The sequence below is a fragment of the Chiloscyllium punctatum genome, chromosome 4 (assembly GCF_047496795.1).
Source record: "Chiloscyllium punctatum isolate Juve2018m chromosome 4, sChiPun1.3, whole genome shotgun sequence".
Classification (NCBI taxonomy): Eukaryota; Metazoa; Chordata; class Chondrichthyes; order Orectolobiformes; family Hemiscylliidae; genus Chiloscyllium; species Chiloscyllium punctatum.
In genome coordinates, this window is record NC_092742.1 from 48,975,975 (window position 1) to 48,991,894 (window position 15,920).

Sequence of the window (15,920 nt, forward strand, 5' to 3'; positions counted from 1 at the left end):
ATTTAATATAAATACTCTTTGACATTTCTCCTAATTAAGCTAATCAGTTAAGAAGTTTGTTTTTTTCATCTCCTGCCTGCTATAATTTTCTTTCATGTGTTCCAAAATCATTTATATTTATTCAGTAGCACAGTCTAGTCCTTGTTATCCTTCAGTAATTTCAAAATTAAAATTAAAATGAACCATTAAGTTGAAGTTGTGCACAGCCATATGTCCCTATTTCCTCTGCACTTTTTGTCCCAGCACGTAGACGCGATGGGCCGAACGGCCTGCTTCCACACTGTAAGGATTCTTTGGTTCTCCGGTAACCACTTTCTGTAACTGTCAAATCTTCTTTATGAAGCTGTATCAGAAACACATGTCTTATTTCAAACCTGGTAACAACATGTCCACATGCTTTTCTTCTTAAATATCCTGTCCAATTAATCATTCCTTGTGTTCAGTTATTGAGCTTTTCTTCACTGGCATTGATTTAATGGTCATAATAGATACTATTAATTTAAATGACAGATGAAAAATTGTCATTAATATTGCTTTATTCATTTTTGTATTCTATTAAAATAAAACACATATAGATATTAAGGCCAGCTGGGTCAACCCGTTTCCAGCACTTTATGTGTCGTATACATTAATCAAATCATTGTACAGTTAAATGAATGTGTTTTCTTTTTTTAAGGAGTAATATTAAATTAAGGAGTAAATCTAAATGGCACCAAATTTGTAAATAAATAATAAGTAACAGAATGTACCTAATTGTAGCTATACATCCTGTTTAAAACGTATTACTATACTGTAATAGATTATTTCCACCATTTCACAACAGTACTTTAAATATTTTGGTTCAGATTAATATCATTTATTTTGTCTATAGCACCAGCTTGTGGTGGATATTATAATTGCGTGTAAAGATTGAGTATTGTGCAGCAGGTTGACAACAGTACAAATGTTTTTCAGTGCTCTGTGGTATTGAAGTCATCTGTGATCTGCATGTAAACAAGTATGCTTATTGAAACATAAATCTTTACTATTATTTGAAGAATCTAGGAATTGTTTACAAATACATTTCTCCCTCATTTTGCTTTGATTTTATATAACACATACTCTCTCTTAGTCCATTATTTTGTTCATGCATCTAATTCTTCGTAAATGTGAAGTCTCACTTTAAACCTACATTTTCAGAATCTTTTATTGGTATATGAATTTTGTTCTACCCATGAGATATTGTTTCGAAATGAATGCAGAATAAGGCAGAATCATGTAAATGAGGAACCATTTTTCAAAGAAAAGCAAAAATATAAGAACTCTGAACTATGATAATATCACCGATCATGACTAACCTCTATCTTCATCAAAATTAAGGGGACATTTATATTCTACCATCAGCAAAGACACAGTCATTTCTGCTTTGTACAAAATCTCTGCAGTGTAAATTAAGAGTCAGGGCCTAACCCAGCACTAAACTGAAGCAGAGCAAGACTGCCCTCTTCTCTGGTAAATACCTAGTTTTAGCAGCATAAGTCCAAAATGATGGCTTAAACTGTACAATAAGCAAAGCAGAGTGAGACTTGTTCCTCCTGGGAGTACCTCTCCCTGATGTAAATGTTCGACTGTGCCATAACCTTTGGTATAGGCTCCATTACAAATCAATGGTAGTTTCAATTGTACTTCAAATTTGCTACTGCTTTTACAATAGCAGCCATATAGGAACATCGGAATGGAGTACTTTTTCCCTTGATTCTGTTCCACCATTCCATGAGATCTTTAATCAAATTCCATCCCTCTGCCTCAGTCTATATCCCTTAATATTGAAGACCCCAAAATGCATAGATCACTCAAATATTATGAACAACCACTGGAAATAATTAAAAAGACCAAATCTCCTCTATATGTAAATGTTTAGAATACAAGGCTAAATATAATACAATCTGCCACTTATACATCCACTCCACCAACTTGTACACACCATGATTCGGCCCCTGGCTAAAATACTGTGAGCATTTGGGCACCTCACCTCAAGAAAGACATGTCGGTTTTAAAAGGAGTGCAATACTGACTTACCAACATCACAGAATTGCTATGCTCCAGAATGTGACATTCAGCCTATTGTGTCTGCACTGACTCTGTCAATGGGCATAATGTCTTCAATGTCATTCTTCTGTCTTTTCCCCATAATCCTGAATATTGTTTCTTGTAAATAATCATATAATGCCCTATTACGTGCCTCATTTGAACCTGTCTCCACCACACTTTGAGGTAGCACATTCCAGACCGATACCACTCATTGCATGAAAAGTTCCTTTTATGAACAGAAGCAGTTTTTCACTATCTACCTGGTCCAACCCTTCATGATTTGAAACTTTAACTGTATCTTGTCTTAGTCATTTGTTCTCCAGCAATTTTAGTCCCAACTTCTCCAACAGGTCTGTTGAAGATATTCATCCTGGAAACATTCATATAAATTCACGTTTTCTGCACTCTCTCCAATGCATTCGCATTATTCTTAGAGTGTGCTGCCCAGAACTATAAACAATCCTGCAGCTGAGATTAAATGGTGTCTCATATAAGTACAACATAACCTCCTTGGTTTTTCCTTATGCCCCTATTAGTAAAGTTGAGGATGGTTCATGCTTTATGAACTGTTTTGTTTACCTGCCCTGCCACCTTGAGTGAATTATGGACTTCTGCTCTTGCATATCCTGAAGGATATTTTATCCTGTTTCTCCATCTTGTTCTAACAAACTGTATCACCTCATACTACTCTGTATTGAACCTCACCTGCCACTTATTCATCTACTCCACCAACTTGTCAAAGTGCTTTTGGAATTCCACACTGTCCTCTTATTCTACAATGTTTTCAAGTTTTGCACCATTTGTATAGCTTGAAATTATCCCCGGTCTCCAAGATGTAGATCATTAATATATATTAGGAACACACCCCAACATTGACCACATGGTAAACTGCTTAGAAAGGTTAGACTGCATGGAATCCAGGGCAAGCTGGCAAATTGAAGACATGATTGGCTTGATGGTAGGAAGCAGAAGGTAATAGTGGAAGGAGGCTTGTCAGACTGGAGGCCTGTGACTAGTGGAGTGCCTCAGGGGTCAATGCTGGACTCATTACTGTTTGTTATCTATATCAATGATTTGGATGAGAATGTACAGGGCATGATTAGTAAGTTTGTAGATGTCACTAAAATAGGCATTATTGTGGACAGTGAGGAAGGTTGTCAGCAATTGCAACAGGACCTTGATCAGCTGGGGAAGTGGGACGAGAAATGGCAAACAGAGTTTAATATAGATAAGTGGGAGGTCTTGCATTTTGGAAAGTCAAATCAAGGTCGAAGCTTCATGGTGAATGGTAGGGCCTTAAGGAGCGTAATGGATCAGAAGGATCTTGGAGTTCAGGTTCACAGTTCTCAGAAAGTGGAGTCACAGGTAGACAGGGCAGTAAGGTAGGCTTTTGGCACAATGACCTTCATCAGTCAGGGCACTGAGTATAGAAGTTGGCAAGTTATGTTGCAGTTATACAGGACGTTGGTGAGGTCTCACTTGGAAAACTGTGTTAAGTTTTGGTCACCTTGTTATTACGAAGAGTGCAATTAAACTGGAAAGAGTGCTGAAAAAATTTACAAGAATGTTGCCTGGACTCAACAGTCAGAGTTACAGGGAGAGATTGGACAAGCTAGGACCTTTTTCTTTAGAGCGTAGGAAACTGAGGGGGAAACTTATAGAGGTGTATAAAAGCATGAGAGGCATGCATAGAGTGAATGCACTCAGTCTTTTTCCCAGAGATGGGGAATCAAGGACGAGCGGGCAAGAGTTTAAGGTTAGAGGGGAAAGAATAAAAGGGAATCTGAGGAGCAACATTTTTACACAGAGGGTGGTAGGCATATGGAATGAGCTGCCAGCAGAAGTGGTTGATGCTGGTACATTAATAACATTTAAAAGGCATTTAGACAAATACATGGATAGGAAAGAACTGGAAGGATATAGGCCAAGTGCAAGGAAATGAGGTTAGCTTGGATGGACATTTTGGTTGGCTTGGACCAGTTTAGGTCAAAGGGCCTGTGTCCTTACTGTAGGACTCTATGACTCTATGACCACTCGGCTCTCCATTGTGAACCTTAGTCCAGGGTGAAAGATTTTTGATCACTCAGCAAATTTTGTATCCATCTTGCTGATCAATTGTGAAATTAAAATCTGAGATTGAAAGAGTTATAATAACTAAGGGTATTAATGGGATGTGGGACAGAGATGGATATATGGATTTAGGTTGTAGGTCACCAATATCCATGTTAAATTGTGGAACAGATTTTGGGGTAAAGTGGCCTCTTCCTACTCCTATGTTCCTAATACCTCAAATAGTAAAAATGTCAGTAATTTCCTATTTAAAATTATTAATTCAGCTGACAGTTATTGTTTTCTTTTTGTGAAAAACTGTTCCACACTGCTACAACCCTTTGAAGGAATGGCCATTCTTCAATGGCCTAGTTCTTATTTTAAGATTCACATCTCCAGCTTTGCAGAAACACTACTTTTCCGTTACTAGCAGAATGTTTTTCTTTCTAGCCACCCCATCAATTTCTTTCAAAGTCCTAAATATGCTAATCAAATTTTCCTTAAGCTTCTATTTGACTGTCATGCAAGTCAACACAATCTCTGCATATAATCTAACTCTTTCAACCTTGTATGGCGCATATTCCAAAGTCAATGTATCCTTTCTAAGTTGCAGTGCCTAGAACTGTAAATCAGATATGTCCCACTCAGGTCTATGTTTAGCTGTAGCAAATCTTCCTCCCCTCTACATTCTAACTCTCCAATTTAGAAAAACTAGAAGCCTTTTGAATACCATTTTTAACCTGACTATGACATTCTAGTGTATGTATACACTGATCTAAAAGTTCTTTGGAGTTCAATTGTTACTAGTTTTTCATTGTTTAAAAGGTTGGTTTTTATTTACCTAATATTGATGGCCACACATTTTCCTGCATTGAGATACATCTACCATTGTTTTGTGTCTTGTCTAATCTATCTTTGTGAATTGACCTTCCTGACTATGCTACTTACCGAGTTACCAATCATTCTGTCATAAACAAACCTGTATATATAGCTCTGTAATATGTTATTAAAATCTTTAATCGTACAATGAGTAGTTAAAGTCCCAGCACAAACTTGTATGAGACATCACTAGTTATTTTCTTCCAATTACCAATTGTTCTTTCTTTCTATCTATTATTACCTAAACAGCCTTCAATTCCATGAGCATTCATTTTCATATAAACTCCATCCATAGACATTCCCCTGTCAAATTCTTAAGTTAGTTCCTCAAAAAAGTCAACTAGATTTACTGGATATGACCAATCCTTTACAAATCTATAATCCTTTACAAATCTAACAGCTCAATTTTCTTCAAGTACTTAGTCAATCTTTTGTTAAATTCCAATATCTTTTTCATATATTATGCCAACACATCTAAAGCTTCCTAATTTGTTTCTATCACTTTACTAAAATAATGGAATTACATCATTACTTTTGAATCTAAAAGGACAATTCCCAGGTTGAGAGAAATTTGAAAGATTAAGGCTAAAGTATCTACTACTTCCTCTGAAATCCTGGGGAATCATCAAGTCTGAAATTTGTCAGTCGTTTGTTCCTTTATTTTTTCTAATATCATTTCTTGTCTATTTTAACTTTAATGAGCTACACTTTTGGATTCATTGGAAAGTGATGGCAGGTGATGGAGTGGAATTAACCAAAATTTGACTGGCTGTGAATTTCGTTTGTAACACAAAAAAATCAAATAAATCTTTTGTACAATCGTAAACTCCTTTCAATCAATAGAAAAACAATTTACCATCTTCAAACGTCATTATAAAAATTATATGAATGCTACTATCAAACCAGCTGCGGTTGCATAGTATACAAAGTGACCAAGAAACTGCCAGACAAGACATATATTCAGAGAAGGCGAAAGTGAGTACTGCAGATGCTGGAGATCAGAGTCAAGATTAGTGTAGTTCTGGAAAAGCACAGCAGGTCAGGCAGCATCCAAGGAGCAGGAAGATCGATGTTTCAGGCAAAAGCCCTTCATCATACATTCAGAGTAGCACAGCTAAAATCTTAGGATAACATCATCAACAAAGTGTAATAAGAAGCACGAAGCTCTAAATTCTCAAATATCTCAAAATCTGTCTAAAAATCTCCAAATACATAGAAAGGTTAACAAAACTGATTCCATGAGCACATATTTTAGTCACCAACATAAAGTGGATTCTCCCCTTCATGCTCTTGTACACATTCTCTGACATGGCTGTACAGATCTGGACTAAAACAGTCGTAATTAATTTAAAATGGTAACTGAGATGTTCCAAAGATTTCACATCTGAATTTCCATATTGTTATCTTTCATTATACTAACTCAAGAAATCATTCCCATGTGTAAGAAAGCTGAGAAATTTACTTGGAACACCTTTCAAGATATTAAACATAGCAAAATGTCAGCAGCCCCAAAAGTTTCTTTACTTTTATCCAATTTCCATTATTATTTTTCTGAACTGTCGGTTCAACCGAAAACTGTCCAATCTTTCAGACTCACTCCAAATGGTCTTTGAGATAGGTCCCTTCCTAATTTAGGTTCAAGACTGATTCATTCATTTGAGCACTGGTGTTAGCTGATGGGCAGCTGGTGTTTTATGCCATTAGTGTGCTAGCAATTTGGCACCAGATTCATGCTGTAATGAGGGTGATGTGTGTACATGACAGAAGAAAGTGAGACACAAATCCAAGCATTCTGGTGGAAGCTAAAGTTTGGGTCATGCCAAGTATAACATGAGGCACATGAGACAGAAATGTTAACTATTGGCTTATTTGCCCAAAGCGGATGTCATTATTCTTACTGCAAAGCACACTGCATAAAGCTGTTTGCTCTGAAATGTTAATACTGCCACTACGGCTGAACTGAAACCCATTGGCCTCATTGGTGTGAACAGTCTGTTGCTAACTTTCTCCTGATTAAGATAAACTCTATTCAAATTTGGAGATGCAGGTGTTGGACTGGGGTGTACAAAGTTAAAAAACACACAACACCAGGTTATAGTCCAACAGGTTTAATTGTCGCTTCGAAGGCTAGTGTACTTCCAATTAAACCTGTTGGACTATAACCTGGTGTTGTGTGATTTTTAACTCTATTCAAATTTGTTTTTAATGTTCACTTTGGCCGCTGCTTTTCATCAATTTTATTGGTTTGATTAATGTGCCAAGGGCCTTACAAAGTTGCAGGTTGAGAGGTTGCCCATGAACCTTATTACCTATCCCTTAATTGCCTAGGTAGTGAGAAAGGGATGAGTATATCCCCATGGCCAAACCAAACAATTATTTGCCTTACCTGGCACATTCCTCAAGACTGAAAATGTGTTGCTGGAAAAGTGCAGCAGGTCAGGCAGCATCCAAGGAGCAGGAGAATTGACGTTTCGGGCATGAGCCCTTCTTCAGGAATGAAGAAAGTGTGTCCAGCAGGCTAAGAAAAAAGGTAGGGAGGAGGGACTTGGGGGAGGGGTGTTGGAAATGCGATAGGTGGAAGGAGGTTAAGGTGAGGGTGATAAGGTGAGGCTGATAGGCCAGAGTGGGGGTGGGGCGGAGAGGTCAGGAAGAAGATTGCAGGTGAGGAAGGTGGTGCTGAGTTCGAGAGTTGGGACTGAGACAAGGTGGGGAAATAAGGAAACTGGAAAAATCTGAGTTCATCCCTTGTGGTTGGAGGGTTCCTAGGCGGAAGATGAGGCGCTCTTCCTCCAGCCGTCGTGTTGCTATGGTCTGGTGTTGGAGGAGTTCAAGGACCTGCATGTCCTTGGTGGAGTGGGAGGGGGAGTTGAAGTGTTGAGCCACGGGGTGGTTGGGTTGGTTGGTCCAGTTGTCCCAGAGGTGTTCTCTGAAACATTCCGCAAGTAGGCGGCCTGTCTCCCCAATATAGAGGAGGCCACACCGGGTGCAGCGGATGCAGTAAATGATGTGTATGGAGGTGCAGGTGAATTTGTGACAGATATAGAAGGATCCCTTGTGGCCTTGGAGGGAATAAAGGGGGGGATTTGTGGGCGCAAGTTTTGCATTTCTTGCGGTTGCAGGGGAAGGTGCTGGGAGTGGAGGTTGGGTTGGTGGTGGGTGTGGAACTGACGAGGGAGTCATGGAGGGAGTGGTCTTTTTGGAACACTGATATGGGAAGAGAGGGAAATATATTCCTGGTGGTGGGGTCCGTTTGGAGGTGGCGGAAATAACGATGGATGATACGATGTATATGGAGGTTGATGGGATGGTAGGTGAGGATCAGTGGGGTTCTGTCCTGGTGGCGAATGGAGGGGTAGGGCTTAAGGTCAGAGGAGCAGGAAGTGGAGGAGATGCAGTGGAGAGCATCGTCGACCATGTCTGGGGAGAAATTGCGGTCTTTGAAGAAAGAGGCCATCTGGGTTGTTCGGTATTGGAACTGGTCCTCCTGGGAGCAGATGCGGCGGAGACAAAGGAATTAGGAATATGGGATGGCACTTTTACAGGGGGCAGGGTGGGAGGAGGTGTAATCTAGGTAGCTGTGGGAGTTGGTCGGTTTATAATAAATGCCCGTGTTGATTCGGTCGCCCGAGATAGAAATGGAGAGGTCTAGGAAGGGGAGGGAGGAGTCTGAGATGGTCCAGGTAAATTTGAGGTCGGGGTGGAAGGTGTTAGTAAAATGGATGAACTGTTCAACCTCCCCTCCCCTATCAGCCGAAAAGACCACTCCCTCCATGACTCCCTCGTCAGGTCCACACCCCCCACTAACCCAACCTCCGCTCCCGGCACCGTCCCCTAAAAACCGCAAGAAATGCAAAACTTGCACCCTCACCTCCCCCCTTACTTCCCTCCAAGGCCCCAAGGGATCCTTCCATATCTGCCACAAATTCACCTGCACTTCCACACACATCATTTATTGCATCCGCTGCACCCGATGTGGCCTCCTCTACATTGGGGAGACAGGCCGCCTACTTGCGGAATGTTTCAGAGAACACCTCTGGGACACCCGGACCAACCAACCCAACCACCCCGTGGCTCAACACTTCAACTCCCTCTCCCACTCCACCACAGACATGCAGGTCCTTGGACTCCTCCATCGCCAGATCATAGCAACATGGCGGCTGGAGAAAGAGCGCCTCATCTTCCGCTTAGGAACCCTCCAACCACAAGGGATGAACTCAAATTTCTCCAGTTTCCTCATTTCCCCTCCCCCCCACCTTGTCTCAGTCCCAACCCTCAAACTCAGCACCACCTTCCTAACCTGCAATCTTCTTCCTGACCTCTCTGTCCCCACCCCCACTCTGGCCTATCACTCTCACCTTATCACCCTCACCTTAACCTCCTTCCACCTATCGCATTTTAAATGCCCCTCCCCCAAGTCCCTCCTCCCTACCTTTTATCTTAGCCTGCTTGACAACACTTTCCTCATTCCTGAAATGTCGATTCTCCTGCTCCTTGGATGGTGCCTGACCTGCTGCACTTTTCCAGCAACACATTTTCAGCTCTGATCTCCAGCATCTGCAGTCCCCACTTTCTCCTACATTCCTCAACACCTCAGTATAGTCCAAAGATGTGCAGGTTAGGTGGATCAGCCATGTTAAATTGCTTGCAGTGTACCGCGATGCGCAGGACTGGTGGATTGGTCATAGGAAATGCAGAGGTATAGGGATAAGGTAAAGGGGTGGGCTGGAGTGAGACGCTCTTCAGAGAAACAGTGTGGATTTGATGAGATGAATGGCCTGCTTCCACACTGCAGGGATTCTATGATTCTGCCTCCAGAGAGAGTAAAGCATGCCTTCAATTTTCTACACATTGATCCTAAGAATTCATTATGCATTGTAACACTTCATAAGTACTTAATTGACTGCAAAGGATTTTGGGATATTCTGTTGTCAGGAACTTTGAGTTAGAGGCTTCCTTATATTGTGTCTGTTTCCATAGAGAGCATTTTCTACAATAGTTTGCCAGCGGCTATAGCTTGACGAATGCCTCTCCATTTCAAATTTGCTGAGCAGAATGCCCTCTTCCTTTTACCAACTGCCACAGGTGTATGGTAGGATTTACAGGTTCATAATGAAATCACTTTCTGTGGTTATTACATGATGGAATAGGACTCAAGCCCAGTGTTAAACTCAAAGGCTGGTACACAACCTTCTGTAACACAAAACATCCAAGGTCATGAAAGTCACAATTCTACATCTTTATTTTCTTCTTTCGTAGGGACAACATTGCACTTACTAGCATTTCATGAACCTGACCCATCTTTGAACCTGGTTAAAGACTATTACAGATAGAAACAAAGACTTGTTCTTTAACATCAAATATGAATATGGCATGTGTAGACTGCTTACCATAGTGAGACATAGACTAGAAGAAATTCATGCAGAAGCATACCAGTGCCTAGGCCTACCTGCCCTTCAACAGGGAGAATATAAATTATAAATATTTTTGAATAACCTGGATGGAGTTTAATTTCTGCCACTGTGTGTTCAAAATGTTCAAATGTTTAAAATGTTCATTTATTATTTCGACTGCTGTTTATGAGCATTTATTGGTTTTGCCACATACAAAAACAACATTTTGCAATAGTTATTATAACACAAAAAAGTGGCTTGACCCATTGCAAAAGGAGAGAGAAAGTTGGTAAGGGTGAAAAGTAATGAACAATTCCAGTCTTCCTGTTGTTTTCTGATGTAAATTATGATCTCTCTGGGGACTCATTTATTTTCCTGCAGAATACATATAATACAAACAATATGTAAATTGTGTATTTTGCATCTAAAAGCAAAACCAGTGTCAAAATTGGGATTGAAAGGTAGCATTTACGGAACGGACAACATTTATTTTAAGTTAATCAACCATAAAAATGCTAATCGACTACAGCTGTACTTAATTATTAGTCAATTATCTGGCTGACTTTCTACATGGCATGAAACAGATAGGAACTGCTTTTAGGCTTTTAGTTACCCTGCTGTCATCAATCCTCATCACGGCGTGTCTTGATTTTGACAAGCGAGCAGGCATTGTCGGCAAGTAGACTCTATGCATCTGTGCAGTATGATGTGACCTTCCTGCTGAGTGTTGTGTCTTCTTGCCTATAGCATGGAATATAAATGGCACTGAAAACTTCAGATAATTATGAAGCAGCAATGATAACTGCGGAGTAAAATAAGATATCAAAAATACTATGGGCATTCTTATTTTTACTGATGTGATTGGAAAATGTTACGAAAGAGCTGCAAAGTGAATAGACATCTTTTGCTGTGGAAAGTCACGTGGGTTTTTATTATTGTTTCTGCAACAACAAAAAAATTACTGCTGTGTTTGCAACACAACTTTATTGCCTGAAGGTACAAATTAAGATTAAAAACAGCACAATATCCTAATTCTAGGTTAATCTAATCTTGATAGATATGTTAAATTCAAAGCCTAACTGGATTTAACAGTTGCTCCAATACTAAGGGTCAATTAGCTTCACAACTGAGTTAGCGTAAAATGTTAATGGCTACAGAGCACACATTCTGTACTTGTTTGGGAGCCAGTAGCTGCCAATTGGCTTGAATACAAGCATGGCTGATGTCTCGAGTGAGATGTAACCATCCCACAGATGTGACACCAGGGATCCACAGTGAGGACATATCTAGTGGCTATGTGGTGCACAATTAGTTACTTTGCAAACAATTTTTTTTATCTCATATGTGAGAAGCATTTGAACATTTTTCACAGTTGCTGTCTATACTCAGATACTGTTTATTAGAATTATGTTCATCAAGAGTATATGAAACACGAACAGGAGCATGTTTTCTGGCCCCTTGAATCTTCTTAACCATTCAGGGAGATCATTGTTGTTCTAATTGTGGCCTTCTTGATTAATATTCTGTTTAGCTCAGCTTTGGATAAAGTCAATGATTCAGCCTCCTCTCTGAGGAGGATTCCAAAAATTAAAGACACTTCTGAGAAAAGTTTCTCCTCTGGTTAGTCTTAAATTGGAGGTCACATGTATTGAAGTTGTGCTAGATTCCCCTTTGATGGGATATATTCTCTCAGCAGCTACCTTGCCTAATCTCCTCAGAATCCTGTATGTTTCAATCAGATCATGTCTCAGTGGCTCAGTGATTAGCACTGCTGCCTCACAGCACCAGGATTCCATGTTCAATTCCAGCCTCAGATGACTGTCTGTGTGGAGTTTGCACATTCTTCCTGTGTCTGCGTGGGTTTCCTTCCACAGTCCAAAGATATGCAGGTCAGGTGAATTGGCCAAGCTAAATTACCCATAGTGTTAGGTGCATTAGTCAGAGGGAAATAGGTCTGGGTGGGTTACTCTTCAGAGGATCGGTGTGGACTGGTTGGGCTGAAGGGCCTGTTTCCACACTGTAGGGAATCTAATCATTCTTCTAAATTCATTGAGTAGAAGTCCGACTTGTAGAATCTTTCCTCATTAGCCAATACCTTCATCCCAGGATATTTTTTCCCTAAAAGAAACATATTTTGCACAAAATTTGAAGTGTACATTTTTTAAGAAAATACTCTTGAAACTTACAGAATTTTTAATAAAATTCAATTTGACTCCATTCAACATGTTTCAATCTGAAGTGCCTCAATACCCTTAATATTGTCATAACTAATCATGGTACCCAGTTTGCAATCATTTAAAGATGCTGAGTATCACCAATTTTATGTAAGATCGGTGTACTATAGAACATACAAAATAGGAGCAGACATATACACACTCTATCTTCTGCCAGCCAACAAACCATATCCATACTATTATGTTACCCTCTACACCATGAGAGTTTACACTTCCACAATAATCTTTGATGTGGTCTTATGACACGGTGGTGAAGCCTTCTATTAATTAAACCAAGCACCCAGAAAAGCTCACCTCACCTCATAATCTGTTAAAATATAAGTGACAGAGAACTCCCAAATTCCATATTTAAAGAAAATAACATCAATTTATTCTTTAACACTAAAAGTGAACATTAAACAACAGCTATTCACAACTCCAAGCTCCGCTTTCTCTTAATTGCTTAGTATCTGTTCCAAAACACTTATTAAATTCCATAAACTTAATTTCAAAACAATACATTGGCTGTCATCTCCAGTGCTTTTCTTCTTCCGTCTGAAGATCTCTCTGGGTCATCTTCTTTCCTTTTACCGTGAAGATGTTTCATATGAAAAGTACCTTTGGTAGACAGTATTTCAAATAGCAGTTGCTCTGTCTGACTTTCAAACTGTGTGCCTTTTTTAATCTGATTGTCTCATTGGTTTAATGTTGGCAAAACATTGGGTTTTAATATCCTGAAGCATAATTTAAACTCATTGGTTAAATTTGAATTGTTATTAAAAGAGCAAACAAATCAGGTATCTATTTCACAGCCAAATGTTACACATTTTCAATTTTCCAATACACTCCAGGATTGCTAGTTAGTCAAATGGCAGGTGCTTGTCAGGTCTCAGTGCAAAACAGCAGTCACTCTCTCTTAAAGGTACAGTACACGCGTTCAACTTCATAACAGTGGCACCTTACCAAATACCTTCTGGAGTCCAAGTATTGTATGGCTGCGGACTCTTTATCCAGAGTGAATGTTAGTCCTTCAAAGAACTCCAATAAATAGATAAACATGATTTCCATTTTCAAAACCATGTTGACATTTCCTGGTCTCCTTTCATTTCTAAAAGTGCACAGCATTAAACTCTTCAGTGATCAATTCTAACATCGTCTCCACAACAGACATCAAGCTAACTGGCCTGTAGTTTTCTGCTATCTGCCTGTCTCCGTTTTTGAATTTCCTTGTTTAGCCTCACAGATAGAGGGAGGGGAGGAGGAGAAGGCAGCTTGCATGACCACTCAGGCCTGGAAGGATAGGTCATTGCAATGCAATGTGGTTGTGGTCATGGTAGATTGAAGGATCCAAGGAAGAATAGAGGGTGGGGTCAGGGCAGTAGAGAAAATGGGAAAGGTTTGGCAGCCTATGGTGGGAAGAGTGAGTGTAGGCAGGAAAATGAGGATTTGAAAAGGTTGTGTCAGTACTATCCACGTGTGTCAATCTCAGAGTGTTGGCTGCAGAGGGCCAAGGCTTTTAGTTCACCGACATTTCAATTATACCTGCCACAAGTGATCTAGAGTGACGTCCTTTATAATGCATAGGATAAAGAGTCAGCTGGGGCTAGTGAATACAACACAGGATATTCAATAAAAGAAACATTCAATGAATAATTAACACAAACACACATAATTGTTTCCTCCTCAACAGCGAAATCTCCCTAACATCCAATGCATGTTAACATAGAGGTATAGAGATGTAGAGCATAGAAACAGACCCTTCAGTCTAACTCGTCCATGCTAACCAGATATCTTAAATTAATCTAGTCCCATTTGCCAGCACCTGGCCCATATCCCTCTAAACCTTTCCAATTGACATATCCATCCAGTGCCAGTATATTTAGTTTTCTGACTATGTTAGCCCCAGCAAACAACATTGCATGCATGAATAAAGTGACAGCAATGCAATGTGGCATCTTCACAAGTAGAATTTAATTTTGAAAAATGTCCGCATGACTTTTTTGTTTTCGAGTTTCATGTTAATGACAATGGAGTTGGCCATGCATGGTTTGGCTGGGATGTAAAGCTTCACTGATTGACCAGAAGGCTCTCTTTTATCTCACGCATAGCAGCAGCATTGTGGGAAAAGGGTGCCCCTCTTGGGAATCACACGTTTCATGTGCATGCTGCCAGCACTGGATTTTAATTAAAGTCCCATGGAAAAGGGCAGGGAAGCAAGAAGCTGGAAGCAGCAAAGTCTTTACGTTCCACCACTGGGTGCAGCATGCTACTGACAAAATTCTGCCCTTTGTATCTTGCTCACAACTACCACCTATTTTTCTATCATAAATAGTTCAAACCCCAGCACTGATTATTGTGGTGTTCCACTAGTTACTTTGCCAGTCTGGCAAAAGATCCCTTCTGACCTATAAACTACGAAGGACTCGTGCCTCTTGTGAAATGTGAAAGTTCCTGTTAAATGTCATCAACTCCTCCAGCTGTGCCTCTTCACAAGGTCCTGGGGATCTCAGGGCTTCACCTCATTGACATTAAACACATCCAGCTGTGTCACTCAGGCAACTGAAAGTGCCTTCATATTTTAGATGTCAAATTCACAGAATCCTAATTTAATAATGACTGGAACTTGAAGCATGCTTTTAAATAATTCTTTCAACATATTCATTATTTATATCAAGAATAAATTATGAATTATTTACATCGATCAACACAAACCAAATAGAATACACCAATACATTTCTCTTTAAGAAGGGTAGATGTTCAGCAAAAATTGTATTTAACTCAATCAGAAACAAGAGGTAGAATCTTACAGAAGCCTGAACATGGTCTATGGCAAGATTTGTGGTAGAATCATGTGAGAAGTCTGGTGAGGCCTATCTTGGAAGCAATTCACTGCTTCTTTTATGCTTCTAATGGACGTTGAGGCAAATTCTTTGCCAGGTGGCCGTGAGTTGTTTATTTTAAGAAGAATTCTTGCTTGTTAAATCTCTTATCAAATGCACATTTCACCTTATTAATAAGCAGCTTCCTATTATTTCAACTGTGCTGAACAAGCTAGATGTTGAGAATTCTCCGAGTAAATTCAGCTCTCAGCTGGCTGCGAGGACCTGCCACGTTGTTCAGTGTAGAACAATACCATAGCACAGGGTTCATAGGCACCAGCCACAAGCGCCACTTTTTCTTTTCACAGACATTGGCATTCAAGATTAGCCAACGTAGCTTCAGCCGGAGCCAAAGGCTCTCTGTATTGCCATATTGAGAAGACCTACTGTGCAAGTACACAGACACCCTGCTCGACTTTCAGAATCTGTCCTGTAGGTGG